The sequence below is a fragment of the Lactuca sativa genome, chromosome 7 (assembly GCF_002870075.4).
Source record: "Lactuca sativa cultivar Salinas chromosome 7, Lsat_Salinas_v11, whole genome shotgun sequence".
Classification (NCBI taxonomy): Eukaryota; Viridiplantae; Streptophyta; class Magnoliopsida; order Asterales; family Asteraceae; genus Lactuca; species Lactuca sativa.
Window position 1 is genome coordinate 185,060,114 of NC_056629.2, and position 16,911 is coordinate 185,077,024.

Below are 16,911 nucleotides of genomic sequence, written 5' to 3' on the forward strand. Positions count from 1 at the left end.
TTTGATGTTATTTGATATTGATAACTCGGGATTTGTCAGACAAGCAGCTAGGGATTTATCAGTGTGGTTCAACAGCTCGAGGTGAGTTTCCTCACTATGTTTAGAGGGTTGATGGTACCAATGCCAGTCTATTATTGCTACGTAGTGTGCTAGATATATGTGTGACTCTTGCAAGTGTATGTGCTTGTATGCTTACTGGGCGGGGCCCGATGGTTTTTTTGTATGCTAGTATCTGGTTATGCATATATGATTTGTATGTGGGCGGGCCCAATGATTGTACGTTATGTTATTATCTTTGTGATTTTCACATGTGTTTGAATGTTTATATGATTCTATGGTTATATGTTTAGTCGGCGGGGCCTGTTATATGAGTTTCAGCCGACCTGTTATACTTAGAGAGCGGGGACCGTTATATTTAGTGGGCAGGGCCTGTTATACGAGTATGGGTGGGGCCCGTTATACTCAGTGGGTGGGGCCCGTTATACCCAATGGGCGGGGCCCGTTATATGTATGATTTATATGGTATGTGGTACTTTGGGGAAATCACTAAGCTTTCTGCTTATGGTTTTCAGTTTATGTTTCAGGTACTTCGGTTTTCAAATGGAAGACCTTGGGATGATTGTAGAGTACACACCACATGTTTCTGCATTTTGTGCTTTTCTCTGACAATGATGATGTATTGATAAAACTTTGATTACCTTGATTTTATGAAAATGATATGATTTACTATTTTACTAATTTAAAAATGAAAAATGTTGGGTCTTATTTTTGGGACTTTACACACTATTTTGCTTGAAGGATCGTCGATATGTTTGAGATCATGATTTCATAAGAATGGGACAAAAGGATTTGTAGTTCGGGTATGTGAAACTTTTGTTTAGAATTTGGTCAGGACGAAGGTGCAGAGCAAGATATTATTAGATGTATGTGTTTAGGAATGCAAGGGTCGTCTTCACAGTAAGAAGATGTTTGATAACGAGCTTGTTGTAGCCAGTGGTTCCTTTCAGAATGCTGGTGAATAGATCAAGAGTCATTTGGGACGCTCAGGTTGAGCGTCGAGTGTTGAGGGATTTTCTTTCAACTCGTTGTATAAATTGCTATCCTTGTTCTAGGGTGGGCAGTTATTGATCGGTAAATCAGCTTTAGAGTTCGGTATTTTAGTTTCACATGGGTTTTGTTCAGTAGTGTATTGGGTTAGTGCAACCTCCGTAAAATTCATGAAAATTTTAAAATTTTAAAACAACCCATTAATCATCATTGTTTACAAATAGTTTTCCAAAACATGTTCAATATTAGAGTAATCCCAAAATCGTGAAACTAAACATGAGGAGGTGGACGATCTTACCTTCGCATTCTCGCGATCCTCTGAGGTACCTAAAACAAAATCCAAAATAGTAAGCCCAAAGCATAGTTAGTTCCTCCAAAATAACAATACACAAAACAAATAGCACAAATATAATAAGAGCATGCAATGGGTCCACAGTTAACAGACTGGATTACCCCTGAGCCCACACCATAAGTCTGGCCAGCCCCGTGGGACTACAAATTATATCTGGCTTGCTCCTCGGCCTGATCAGTCCTTGGAATAAATACTACTAATCCCTTAATACAAATCCGACATGCCCTTCCCGGCCCTCAGCTCTTATCTGGAATGCTCGTGAGCCGTTAGTATGAGTCTGGAATGCTCTCCCTGGCCCTCAAGTTATATCTGGTATGCTCCACGGTTTGTTGGCTAAAGAACAAAGCAATACAACATCAACCCAACCCACACAATATGTCGACATATAACAGATAATATCATATACAGATAAACAAGCAGTTTCACAAGTAGTCCTACAGATCTACCAGACTAGCATATCAAAACTAGCATGCATACCTATCCCATACTCAGCATAGCAATAGTATCAGGTTATTAAACCAATGGGCCGGCCTTGGTGCCTTCGACCCGAAAGTATGGTGAGTAAAACTCACCTCACAAGCAGCACAAAACTGATAAGGCCTGACTTTGAATCTCAACTCTCAACTTAAATGCCTACAACCACCAAGTGACAAATTCCATCATAACCAAGCAATACCAAAATACCCTTAAAATTCAAACCTATTCAAACTTGTTCAACTCAAAGCCAAGAAGTCAAAGTCCATAAACCCACTGATTGAACCCAGTCGAGTCAACCCAACCGAGTCAACCCAGCTGAGTTAACTTGAAAATGGTTTAACCATGATAGTACGCAAGGCATACTCTGGAGGTACGCACAACGTAGAAAAGCCTCACATTGACTGATTACAGGTACATTGACCGAGTACGCGGGGCGTACTCCCTTCTACGCAGGGCGTACCCTCGCAAAGCCCAAAAATTCACTAAGTGCTTAATGGCTTAAGCACTTAAGCCCAAACTTCAAATCCATGGTCCAAATGCACCCCAGAGTCATAAAGTCTCCAACTTTATGACTTTACATGTTCAAAATGTCCTTAATACATGGTCTTAATCCATTAAGACCTTCTACAAGAAGCATGGAGTCAAACTAGCTAAAGGGACCTCAATTTTATGGCTTATAACCCTTCCTAGGGTCTGAAGGGACAGCCTAAAACGTCCAAAACCAAACATGCATAACAATGGGATTGTTAGGAAAAAAAGAACATCATAAAGCTACCAAAATGAGATCCAAGTAAACAAAGCATAAAGGTAGCAGCTTTTTACCTTCTGGAACTTCCCAAGAAGGTGATGATCCAAGATCCACAAGCTTGAGTCAACTTCTGATCTCCTTGATGCAACTCCTTATTCTTTAAGCACACAAAGAACAAACTGTTTGTCACACCCCCAAACCGAAACGGCGGAAACGTTCGGGGGTGGAGAACGTCATATGTGATATCACAACAATTGCATCATAGTAATCAAGTAAGCACAACCATTACATTGAATATATATATATATATATATATATATATATATATATATATATATATATATATATATATATATATATATATGGTATTTACATCTGTTTTATACACAGTTTGTATACACCAAAAGTAGAAAAATATAAAAGACATGACTTTGTGCGCTTCGTCTTCTCAAAAGCTGCGGGAGTGCCTGTCTACTGATTTTCTAAGAATACAAGCGGATTTGTAAAAGAGTATCAGTATTAAGCTGGTGAGTTCATAAGCATGTTTTTGTAATGGAAACCTGTTAATGAATCAGTGAAAATGTTCGTATGTTCTCAAGAAAATACAATATTTTCTTAGTAGTGAAAAGTAGTCTTAAACCCTAAGACCAAAGTGTATGATTGTTACTAAATTCTTTAATTGTATATGAAAATCTTTGGATACCACCAGTAATGTAAAGTAATGTATTGTATAAGAAAACCCTAGATAACACCAGTATGTATAGTAGTTTTATTACATAATATAAAATCATGTGTTTGTATCCCTGAAATCCTCCAGTGCATGTATGATAGCTATATTAATTAAAATAAAACTATTTGAAGAATTGAAATCCCGTAAACAAATGGATAGTTTATATTGTTGTGAGTTTGTATAACCATGCTTGATATAACATAGTGACCTCTACGACATTCTTTGGGCGTCGGACGTTATGACATATGTCACCCCATGCATGCTTGCCTAACCGTAGCTAGCGGTTCAGGTGTGGGATTGTTAGTCCCAAATAGATCTATTCAAAAACTCATGCTCTCCCTCCAGGAGACTCTGGTTATACTATGATAGGATTTGACCCGCACTATGAAGGGTATGATTGAAGTGATATCTCAAAACCCTGTATTAACTAGTTTACATGTGGTTTTGTATTGTTCTCTTGTATTTGAATCCGTATATATACTTGTAATGTAACAATAACTATACTTAACTAATTATCTAATGTTGTACTCTTGAAATCCGAAAGTAGTAATGTATATCATAAACTAAGTCTGTCATAGTTTATCTTTTTGATAATGTATGAGCTCTAAATTTGTAAAACTGTGTATTGAATTCCCAAACTATACTTGTTATAGTTTGCATGTATGTATTGTACATGGTTCATGTATTGATCTGAAAACTAAGCAATTTTGGCTGTAATTTGAAAACTTCCCTTATGCTCGGCCTGTTACAAAAAGGATAAAATATCTAAATATTTTATAAAACATGGGCTTCTTAGGGCTAATTTCTTACCATCCAAGGACCAAAATGAAACAATTTAAAACCAAAGGAGAGATTTGAAAATACTTGGAAACTCAGGATGTTAAAGTTATTGTGTTAGTTGTCAATAGATTCTTGATCGTTGGTCATTTTGTTCATCGTCAAAACTGGAGGTTCTTCGAAATTTTCGAGTTGTGTCAGTTGAAGTTCAATGGATGCACTAACCTATCGTCAATTTTTGTATGTTTTATATTTTCTTTTGTTTCTAGGTATGGTTACCTTCAATTTTGGTGTGGAATTTTGGTTCATATCAAGCTAAAGTTTGGTAGTTGTCCTTTGTTATTGGAAGTTCCGATTTTGGGGCAACGTTGTTCAGTTTTCCAAGTGTGACTTTGATCTACTTAGAATCTAATTTTTTTCATGTTGTATCGATGGGATTTGTAGTAGGGTTAGATGTGACTAAACGTGTTGGCAACATTTCTAGATTGCCTTGGATGTTTTCTTGAGCTAGTCATGTATTGGTGGAATATGTTTAGTTTCAATCAACGTGTGGATCTGGTTTTGGTCATTCGTAAGGATGTTTGTGATAACGGTTGAGGGTCGTCATTTCATTAGATCTACTAACACTTCACCCTTTGGGAAGGTTTGTGAGGAAAAAGGAATGCAGTAGATCCCCTTTGTATATTGTGGGAGCTCATCAAATATGGTTGTGTATGGACGGAATAAGATAGCATGAGAATGTATGTGTTGAATTCATTGGTATGGTTCTTAATTGGTTTATAGCCCTTGAGTTGGAGCAAGAGTATAACCGCCTATCTCATTTGTTGGTTTGGTGCGACCATGTATTCATCAAATGTTGTGTTGGTAGCAGTCTATGATGTGTAAGGAATTGTGTGTTATAGAAGGGTTTGGCTCGTAATGTGTTTAGATAGTGATTGAGAGGGATGTTGATTGGGTTCCTGCAATTCGGTGGGTTGATGATTAAGTACCTTTAGGCCCTTATGGTGCTTATCATGAGTCGTGGGGACAATGGTGGAATGACGGCAAGATCGGATTAGTGTCGTGATCTTATCATTCTAATGGTTAGATGGTGTCATGATGTATCGTGAACAAGTGATTGCAAGAATCATATGGGTGGAACCTGATAGTCATTTTCTTTAGACTCTTAGGTCTCACATCATTAGTTTTACTGGCATGGTTGAGTGTTAGTACAGTTTTTAGAGTTGGGAGAGTCAGTGTATAGTTGGTTTGGATTCTGTGGACAGTAAGAGCTTGTTGGGAGTATTAGTGGTGCAACGGAAGTCTCTTGTTGAGTGGTTGTAATCTGAACCCCGTTTATTGGTTGGCTATTTATTAGGAAATTTTGATACCAATGATGGGTATTGGTTCTGAACTTCGGGTCATGAAGTTTAAGATAAAAGTCTTAAATGATTTATCAGGCGGATGTACACCTGAACTGATGCATAATTTGGATGCAACATGAGATTCTTTGATTGACCATCATTATTCTTATAGGAGCAGTGGGTTAGTGAAGACTTGTCAGGAAGTATATTGTATATTTAAGGTTTTTATCACAAATTTTGGATTTTGGGGTGGTTGAAATTCATGATCGATATATTCCAAATATTCCTTCTACATGGTTGAGTGGTGTTCGTAGTCAAGAATTAAGGCGGGTGTGTCAAATTAATGAAAAACAATCTCAGGGAACAAATTTTAGGGTTTTAAATTTAAGGGTTTCAGCCTTTTGAGAAGTTCCCGCTTTGAGTGGTTGACGCTGTGATTTGAGGTCTTCCAGTTAGGAAGAGTAAGGTAGTTATTTCAGTTCTCAAGCAGAATAATTAGGTTTCTTTCATTTCCCGAGGGCATAGTGCTAAGGTTCATTCTTTCGGAGGATTATGTTTTTTCTGCTAAATGGGGTTTGGATGGTAGGATTGGAGGAAGGGCATTGGTGTGGGATGAATCTTTAGTCTTAATCGAAATTCAAGAAGTTCGGGGAGGATCGACTAGCATGGGAGAGGAAGTAGTAACGAATAATTTCAAGGATGAAATCTAATTTAAGTGGGAGACAGTATAACATCCTATTTTGAGAAGTTTCTTGTTTCAGGATTATAAGCGATAAATGGATCAAGTAAAGGCCTTTGGTTTCAATTAAATAAGGTTTAGACACTATTGGATGGTGATAATATTGGTTGTGCGATCCAAGCCCTTGATTGCGTTTTAGAGTCAAAGGGTAAAATGGGAAATGTGGTGTTTCAGACTTCTTTCGAGAATTTTGGATTTAACTTTGGAAAGTTTTAAAGCAAAGGAGAGTTGACAGAATTGGAGAGCTTGTCCTTACCTTTCTCTTTAAGATCTATTTTAGGTTATGATTTGTCATGTTTTGGTCCCATCATTATGGTTCTTGTGAGTAGAAGTTACTCGAGAACATTTAAACCTCATACTTGGTCTTTGTTGAGGTCATTAAGTCATAAAAATGTCATCTTGATGGATTTTGATGAACCATCCAAGAGTTGGTGTTGATATTATGGATATAGATGGATAAAAAAGTATTTGGTCCCATTAAGACATGCAAAGGAGTAAAGTTGCCAACTTTACGTGTTAAGACATTATTTAGGATCAGATCTAAGAAATGGACTTAGTGGCTTAACCATTTAAGCACTTAATTGTGAGATTGGGCTGCTATGGAGTACGATGGGCGTACCCAGCTTATACACATCATGTACTGGCCAAAGGTGGCATATGTTCGGTTAAGACTGAGTAAGTTGGGTGTACTCAGTCCTTTGACTTTCATTGAATTTTGTGGTTTGCGCCCATATTTAGACTATTAGGGTTTTGGGCTTTATTGAGCCACTAGCATTTCTAACTTTGGGAAATTGTGAGGCTTTAGTCCTTCTAGGGCTTGGGGCCATATTCAACTTTAGGTTTCTTTAGTAATTGAGCCACTATTAGGCTTTTAGTGTCATTAACTTTAGGCCTCGGTTGTTGGGCCAAGTAAGGGAAGGTAAAATGGTATTTTGCCCCGAGTGTTGGACAAATGAACTAGATTCCCGGTTATGGTTTATGAAACAATTATTAATTAGGGTTTTATTTGATTGGTTAGGTTGTGGATTCTTTGGTTTAGCAGCCCGAGCATCTGTTCAACTGACAACAGATGCTCACTATATTGTAGGATACTAGGATATGTTATGTGCTTGTAGTCTTTGTGACTCTTGTTGTATGGGTTATATGTTTGTGTGCCTGTCTTTTATATGTATGTGAGGTGAAATAGACTCGTACAACCTTATACTAACTTATAAGCTAAAATTGACTCAGGGGTGAAATAGACCCGAGGGTGAACTAGACCTGGTACGGCTTGGGCCGACATAAGAGTTGAAATAGACATGGGGGTGAAATAGACCCAAGGATGAAATAGACTTGGCACAACATTGAGTTATCAAATATGTATGGTTTGCGGTATTTTGGGGAACCCACTAAGCTTTGTGATTATAGTAAATGTTTTCAGGTACTCCCGATTCGCGAGGGAAGGATCCGGCTTGATCGCAGCGCATCCACCCATGTTTCCACACTTTATGATTTGAAATTGTACTCTGATAACTATTCTACTCAAATATACCTATGAATTGTTGGAATGCTTAAATGGTGTTTACGTTTCAATTAAAATGAAATGTTTACCGTATGATTTTTGGGACATTTCAGGTACTATTATATGCCATAAGTACTATTATGTAGAAAGTCTTTGTTCGACACTATCATGTGTTATGGTATGCGAGCGTACCAGAGTACTATATTAGTATTCCCCCTCCCTTTCTTTTAATGAGCTTCGTGTGTTAGCGTTTCCATTTTTGTGATGATCGGATGAGCTTTGAGACTCGAACCACTACTACGTATGTTTGAGTCATCTTTTCGACTGCTGGATAGGGCGTTGTGACATCCCCATTTTTACGGTCATTTTAAAACTTTTTATTTATGCTTATTTAAAACATGTGTTATTGTGGAATTGGTCCCAAAATATCCTTGACATGATATAATATGAAAATCAAGGGATTTCAAAAGATTTTATATTTTAAAACCCTGCGATGTCATAACTGATACAAAACATAAGCATAAACGTAGGATGTACATCATCTTTTGCTCTATAGCCTATATTTCCTTGAATCTCTCATCAGGTCCGAACAACAATATTTTTGTATTGTTTCTTGTGATACAAAGAAGTTGAGTAGTTCAGATTGGGAAAACTGGTGAGTACATAGAGTTTTCAACCCATACTAATATAGTTATATATATTTAATTATCAAACAATTAACTCAATCACTCATCCACGTTTTCTTCTTTATTCTTCCTTAAGGATCTATGCTAAGGATCTATGCTAAGGATATATGAATTACATGTTAGTAGGTTAGAGTACATCAAATAGGCACGAAGTCCATCACTGCCTTTAGGGTACATCAAATAGGCACAAAGTCCATCACTGCATTCGTTACACAGTACAGTCATGAATTGTATGGCAGTCATCATATGTACTCTACTAAGTGACTACATTATTGGTACACTAGTACCATTCCTACATCGTTGGCATGCTAATACCATTTCTACACTGTTGGTATGCTAATACCATTTCTACATCATTAGTATACTAATAATATTCCTACATCTATCATCCTACTAGGGCATATTATCTTTCATCATACTATGGCATCTTATCTTTTCATCATATTATGACATCTTTTATTACCCTTCATTACCCAATGTATTATATTCATAAAAATACATATATGGTATAAATCATATAACATTTTATCTAACACATAACATCTTTGCACGTAGGCACATATATCATTTAATTAATTAGATACTTCATATCTATGTGTAAGATAAAAGTAACTATGCACTCACCTAACTTAGGTGGGTGACCAGAATGTTAGGCAAAGCTTCACTTCAACACTTAGCTTCTCCTTTGATGTGACCTAGGTTTATATCACTAAGTTTTAGTCTTACTTTCTTGGCGACTAATGATAGTCTAAATTCCTTACTAATCCCGATGTCTACATCAAGTTCTATCAAGTAAGGAACAACCAAGTAGGATCATATCGAAGGTAAGTTATGTTTGGTATGCAGAGTATACTATTTGGAAATCCCACTTTAAACAGCTCACTAAATCCACCCAAGACATCACTCTCGTAGGTAGATCAATCAGTATAATGACTTGAAATTACTAATAACTCTTAATTATAGGTTCATAATAAACACTATGACTCTAATTATAAGTTACATTTAAAGTAGAGTAAGCGTAGTGAGCAGAACTCTAATTCGGGAGCATCTATTTGCCAGCTATATGACACCGTAGGTCATTGCTAATGTAGTTGGAAACTTGGGAGTATCGGGACTAAAGGGTGGAAAGAGCTCCAGAGGATTCAGGTGGAGTTGGGATGAGAAAATGGCTGGAACTTGAAGGTTTATATAGGCTAAAATGTGGTGCACGTTGCACACAAGATAAGGGCGCACCACGCATTAAGTAGGACAAGGGTGACGTGGCTAATTTCTAGCATGACACATGTTGCAACCCTGGAGGTTCTTTAATGCGCCCCTTGCCTACTGTCTGGGCGCACGGCTGCGCGCATAAATTTCAGATTTCTATGAAAATTCATATATTTTCCATACGAACTCTGATTTCAACGGGATTTATATCCACACGTAGAAATCAAAAAGACGTACATCTTTCATTTAGACTCTGTCGGCTAATTTTTAATTGATTTTTAAAGTTATATTTTTAACAGACTTAGATTGTTAAAGTCTATTATAAATTAATAACTCTCTTGTTTGATATCCATTCTCGACTTTCTCTATATTGATTGACTCCTATTAATGAGATATTCGATTCTTGTTTAGATTGTTATTACTAACAATCAACTAATTTTAATTTCGGTTTCTATATCGCATATTGCTATGCTGAAACTTCTAAAAATCATGACATCCTCTCATGATGTCAGATTTAAGCGTTCTTTGTATGCACGATCTCGGTTTTACGATTACTTTGACTTTTATTTAGACTATTTAGGGTAATAAGAAATTTATCTCCGATTTACTATTTACAACACTCCATGCTGTATCGATTTAATCGCGAAACTTAGAAGAAGCATAACTTCTTCATATGAAGTCGGTTTTCAAAGTTCTTTATATACATGGAATCCTTGTCACATATACCATAACTTTGGTTAATGGTATTTATCCAAAATAACCATATATCAAAAAGCCATTTCTAATGCTTATTAAAATTTAATTGAGTAGCCTGAATATGCGGGAGTTACAGGTGCATCGGAGGACCACTGCTAGGAAAGTCTAAGCCATCTAATGGTTGTTGATAACCATACTTTATTTAACTATCTTGTGGTGTTAATAAATTATACCAATCCAAGGAGACTGGATCGTATATTCATTTCTGTACTTTATTCCTTTCATTTATTGTCTTTTTGATCCTCGTCTGCTGCTAAGGAACCCCCGAATCAACTTGTGATCACAATGATCATTTTGATAAATATCGTGAGGTTTTTCATAAGGTTAGTATGTGAGGATCGACGGGACGAGTAATTAAGCATAGATTGTCTTATAATATATCTAGGTTATATGATATTTCTTTAGTAACAGTTGGTTTTCCAGGTATGATAGTTATAAATTATTATCATGATAATATTATGGGATTGAAAACCCCATGTGTCTCACCAGGTTTCCTAACCTGGCCCACTCTAGCTATATGCATCACAGGTAGCAGTGTTAAGAGTGTTGGAGATTTGAATAGGATCTTGAGTTATTAAAGAGAAGACCTGCAATAGAGTTCAAGACCATAGGCTTTTACGTTGTAACTATATTGTGTATTGATTAGGACATCCTTAGAGTTTTGTATTTTGAGACAACATCTTTATTTAGATATATTTTTAATAAAACGAAGCAGTTTTCACAAAATGTTTTATTATATTTGGATTCTCTACAAACAAAGATGTTATGGTTTTTCAAAGCGTAAAGAAAAAGCTTTTTTTGGTTCTAGAAAGTAGGTGATGTCACAGTTGGTATCAGAGCATTAGTTTAAGCGAAAAAGGAATAGTGATTATTTCAAGAATTAAACTTAGAGATTAAGCGATGATGGTGAGAGTTGTGTCTAGAATATTTTAGGTTTTGTACCTAAATTAACAATAAAGACACAAGCACTAGAATATTTTAGGTTATCAGCCTTAATTAATATTATGTGCTAATAAAGTTATTTTATAGCATGCCTTATGTTATATACCTTACTTGCTATTACGTGCACTAACATTATTTAGGAATAATGCCTTATATGCTAATATGTGCTAAATGATATGTATTATAGCATGTTTTAGGTTGCCTACTTAGATTGTTATTAATTGAAGGAATTCGAGGTCTATTGTCAAACTTTATTAGGAAAAGGAAATATTTATTTGTATAGGGTTCTAAACGTTTAACTACTATATTAGAAGTGGCAAGTAAACTTTCAAAGAGATAAGAAGGCTTACGATAGTTAACTTCGTAATTAACGTATTAATACCTATAGAGTGGTATTGTACCTTTAGAGTACATTTGATAAAATAATAGTACATTCGAAGGAGTATTGTACATGTAAAGTATAGTATCGATTCGTGAGATGAAAGGACTTTAGCGTGCTCCATGAAGTCGTCTTACCGCCTGGCGATTCCGACGACGACCACGTTGAAGCAGTGGTTGCTTACGGATTTAGAAGTACTTGAGATGGTGATAAACACTTCTGCGACATTGAAGTTGGAGTTATATGAGGTGATATCAAGAATTCAAAGAATTCGAGAAAGATTAAAGGAAGGGCTGACAAAGTTTTTAGAATCACTAGTTCAAGACCATGCCTATCTTTGCAACGTGGAATGCAGTTAAATGGTATATTAAGAGTTGATATGTACCATATATTGGATGCTCTAACTTGGTACTCAATAATACCGAGTGGCAGTTGACTTTTATCACATCCTTGTGATTATTCCATAGTATGTTAAGCTGATTTTAACATATAGGACTAGGATGGTGAAATTGGTCATTTGGTTTGTGAAGCGCTAATTAACTTACTTGTTTAAGTAGAGTTAGAACATTTAGCTAAAGTGGTGATAAACCCATAGTATTGCACAAATAGAAATGTTAATGTCATGAGATAACAAATAACTAAGTGGAAGGTAGTAGAACATGTTGAGATATAGCAAAAAAACACAGACTTCTTAGGATTGATTCCTATGAAGTAGACATGAAAGAGATGCAACTGAGAAGCAACCTTTTTAGGACTAACTTCCCCATACTAAACGATTATTAGGTAAAGATATATGATGATGTGCATGGTGACTTCCAAGTATCAAAAAGTGGTGTAAATAATTAAAGAGGGTTTGTCTCCATACCACCAGAGTGCATTAAGATATAGTATACCCTATAGACTAGGACCATACTCGAAGAAATACGAAGAATTGGAAGTAGAATTCAAAGAGGACTAAGAAAAAGTGTAAGATTTTTTAGATCAAGCATATTCGCGATAAGAATCCTTGAAAAGAGTCTAAGAGATTTTAGTACGTGTTTGGTAAAACATCAGGTTGTCGTTAGAGCGCCTGAAAAAGACGCGAAAATCCTAGTGGAGTCTAGGAAAAATTGTTTCATGTGCCCATTTGGACACACACATACATACACACACACACACACACACATATATATATATATATATATATATATATATATATATATATATATGATAAATTATTTTGGTTTTCATATGCTCTGACTTGGGAACTGTGAGGCAATTCTTGGGATGACTATTCATAGGTGTGAACGGTAGCATAGGCTCGTACTATCGGAAGCACCGGATTCATACTTAAATCAGAAAGAGCCGCAAGGTTACTAAGGAACTAGTAGTTGAGTTTGTTTTGTTTGTTTCCGTCATTGCATGCATTATAGTGATGACTAGGGAAGTAGTTTTGTATAGACCCAAGTGGTCATGAAGTGTCTAGTTTGAATGATATAAATATGTGTAAGTAAGTGGATTGGTTCAGAGAACCATGTATTATGTAGGGATCCACTCTGGTAAGAGATTTAAGAAGGAAGTAAACAAGGTAATATATAAAGGTATTGCAGCCTTTGTTAAGGCTGTGTAGCCAGTAGATAGAGATGCTACTTGCTACGACATGGTGCTACGGCAATCTCCCATGTTCAAAGGAATGGTATCTTAACACAAGATACAAGGTGTTTTTTCTATTAGTGAGAGACTTGTAATGTAGTTTTTTATATGTCCATTTTGTCAATGCGATGAAAGGTCATTAGTGTGTGACCATTCACTCTATTACTATATCCAAAGTAAAGAGCTTATCAAGGGTTGAATTTACGACCAAATTTAGAAAGGAGCACCAGTCTCTGATAATTTTCAATTTTATTACTCAAGAGTTAGGAAAGAAGGTCTATCGGTGGGTGAAAGAACAAGTGCAGATTCATGAACCACCATTAGCAGATTGGTTCAAGCCTATTATTTTTTTAGGAAGCCAGAGAAGCTGCAACCATCGTAGCTAGTACATAGCAACGAATGTAATTGTCCTTTGTATGTTTTACCCAAATTCTTTAAGAGATGATTGAAAGGATCATTACAAGAAGATTAATTGGAGTGTGACAAGGTTAATCGTCACAGAAAAGAGGAAAGAATAATATTGAGTTTAGCAACCATCGTTGTTGATAATATTTCCATTACGTTAGTAATATCCTCCTATACCATTTTCACACATGTGCATTAGTGGACAACTTTGTGCTTGTCGTGATCTGGATCAGACTGTAGTCGTGTTACGAGAAGATTACTCATTGTATACACAAGTAGTAATATTATGTTGGGATTTTAAATTCATTAATATGACAATCTGGACTTTCTTCCAGTAGGAAGAAAAGCTACAAATCACATAAGCTGAACCAATTAGGCTATGATCGATTGAGAGTATCTGCTATTTATTCTTTATTCTTAGTTTATTTTTGGTGTGTTATAAACTGTGTTTTTATTCTTTTTTATTGCTTAAAAACATGTATCCGAATGTTGGTATGTTTGTTTTCTTGCAACCAAGGGTTTGTTTTGTTCGCAGAATCGTTAAAATATTGAGAGAGAAAAAAATTTGTCAGTGTTAGAGTCAAAATTCGAAGACCACAATTTTTGGTAAGTGTGGGGTGACGTTCGTGTGCAAAGGAAGAGACATTAGAGAAAAGAGAGAGGGTTGCAGAAAAAATTAAATGTATTAAAATAATTCTTAATCAATGAAAAGGTCAATTGAATTTCACAAGTAAAGAAGAATTAGTGAAGAAATGAACTTTGCCAACGCCCATTTCTCACAATGTGAACTTTACCATTCACGTTGTGAGGCTGATTTTCTCACGAGTTATAATTCAATTTCTTCATACTCATGTTGTGCGTCCTTTACTCTCACGTCATGAGGTTTCAAAGATCGCTTTTTTTCTCTTTCTTTTGACCTAACAACGTGGTGTATGCTTTTTCACGTTATGATTGAAGCAAAATGTTTAATTTTGAAGATTTCATTCACCACACCTTTTTGAAGATGCAAGTCTTTGGTTTACATTTCATTCGGCGTGTTCACGAGTAGTAGAAAAAGTCCAGTTCCAATAACATATTCGAGATGTTCAAGCTTTCCCACCAAGATCAAATTTTGATCTCACCACTAATACCCCAGGGAGTCTGTTTCTTTTTCTTCCTTGTGTTGCTTTTTATTGCGTTAATTGTTTTAAGCATACAATGAGGGCATTGTATGAAATAAGTGTGGGGTAGGGTTGAAAAAGGATAATCAAGCATAAGAATAAAACACTTAATTATAGAAATGCTATAAATTTAGGCTTACAAACCAAATATTGTGATAGTAAACTAAGCATTAGTGAAGGAATGCACTTTGCCAGCGCTCAGTTCTCATGACGTGAGCTTTACCTATCAACTTTTAAATTTATAAACTTAACTACCTATCTACTAATGCACCTATAGGTAGTGTACCTTGTCAGTTTATAGTGTAGTAAAATCAAGTTGGGTATCGAACTAAGGGAACGGGTTTTAGCTAATAAATTAATTACTAAAAAATAATCTAAAAATAGTAATTAAAAGGGGCTTTTATTTGATATTGCAAGATCAGATTAACTTAAGAATTCAATTTCCTAAAAACTAAGCAAACACCTAACTAAGAACAATTGTTATCAAGATTATGAAGACACTTTCGTTTAGCTTTGAACCCCCCCCCCCCCTTTTTCCTATGGATAGTTTCTAAACATGGATTAATTCATCTCATTACCAGTTTAAATAAAATTAGCAGTCTTGATCCGATCTTCTAATATTTTTACCAATTCTTGAACTACTATGTAATGATCATACACAACCAACACATAATTGATTATTAAGGATAATTGGGCTATGTAAGAATTGTCTAAGATTATTATCTATGATCAAGACAAATAACCAAACAAAATTATGATCAAATTATGTTCTTGACAAAAATAAATTTATTACCCTTATTACCTAATCTAAGAGTTGGTCAATCCTAGCTCTAGCAATTTAATGATCATAAACTACCAGTAATCAAGTTCATGGAATCAATATGGTCATTCAACCACACTTAAGTTGATTCAAAGAAATAAAGATTAATACTTTAACATGCTAGATATGATAAATCAAACAAAAGCTAAACCAGCTTCATAAAATCCATGAAAAACAAGAAGCTAACACATAGTAATAGGGTTCATCTCCACTAAACGAAAGCCTAATGATTTAGCTACTCATGGCAGAAAATAAACACAAAAACGCATAAGAATTAGACATGATTAATCTAATGCAAACCGAATGTGATGTATAATCTTTAAACTCTTTATCTCCAATCGATCTCTCCTTCCAAAGGTTGTTTTTCACTATTCTTTGGCTTCTGAAATCGACTAGATCTCCAGAATATCACCTCCAATCCTCCCAAAAGTCGATATGTCTAAAAATATTTATAGTTTCCTAATTTCACTTCTCACGACGAGAGCCTTAGGGTCTCACGTCGTGAGATCAATAGATATTCATAATGCATAACGAAACATGCACTATGCGTAGTCATCATCTAGAATAATCATGCTCACAACGTGAATGGTCAAGGCTCACATCGTGAGCTTTTAGTTCACGCATATGATCGAGATTTTTCCAAGAGTCACATCATGGTATTCTCTAGCCATGTCATGGGGAGTGTTTTTGCTTGAGTCTTCTTCTTTTTAAGCTCCACTAAGCTCCCATATTTATCTCTAGTCCTTCCATGTTCCATCGTTTGTCATTTTTGGTCCTTTTTCTTCAAGGTGTCCTTTTTGGCTGCAATATGTAATCTAACTCAATAAGTACCAAATATCTTTACCTTTAACCAAAATATAGCTTAAAATGTATTAAAATAATGCCTAAAAACATGTACAAATACATAAATATCAGCAGCAAATGAGGGTTCAAACCCAAGTAGGGAAGAACAAACCCTTAAGGCAATAGTGCAAAAGGCATCTCGACTTCAGATTCAATGTAAAAATCCAAGAAAGTTGCAACAAAAAGCTAGGGGAAGAGTTATTAGCTTCGTTTGTTGTTAAGTAGATGCAAGGGCAAGTTTACATATCCTAAAGGTAGGTCATTTGACCTACCTTATTTTTTTCTTTTTTAATTAATAAGTGGTATACATAAATAAAAATTATCACCTATCTTAATTATTTTTAATGAACTACCTTAATGTTAGAAAA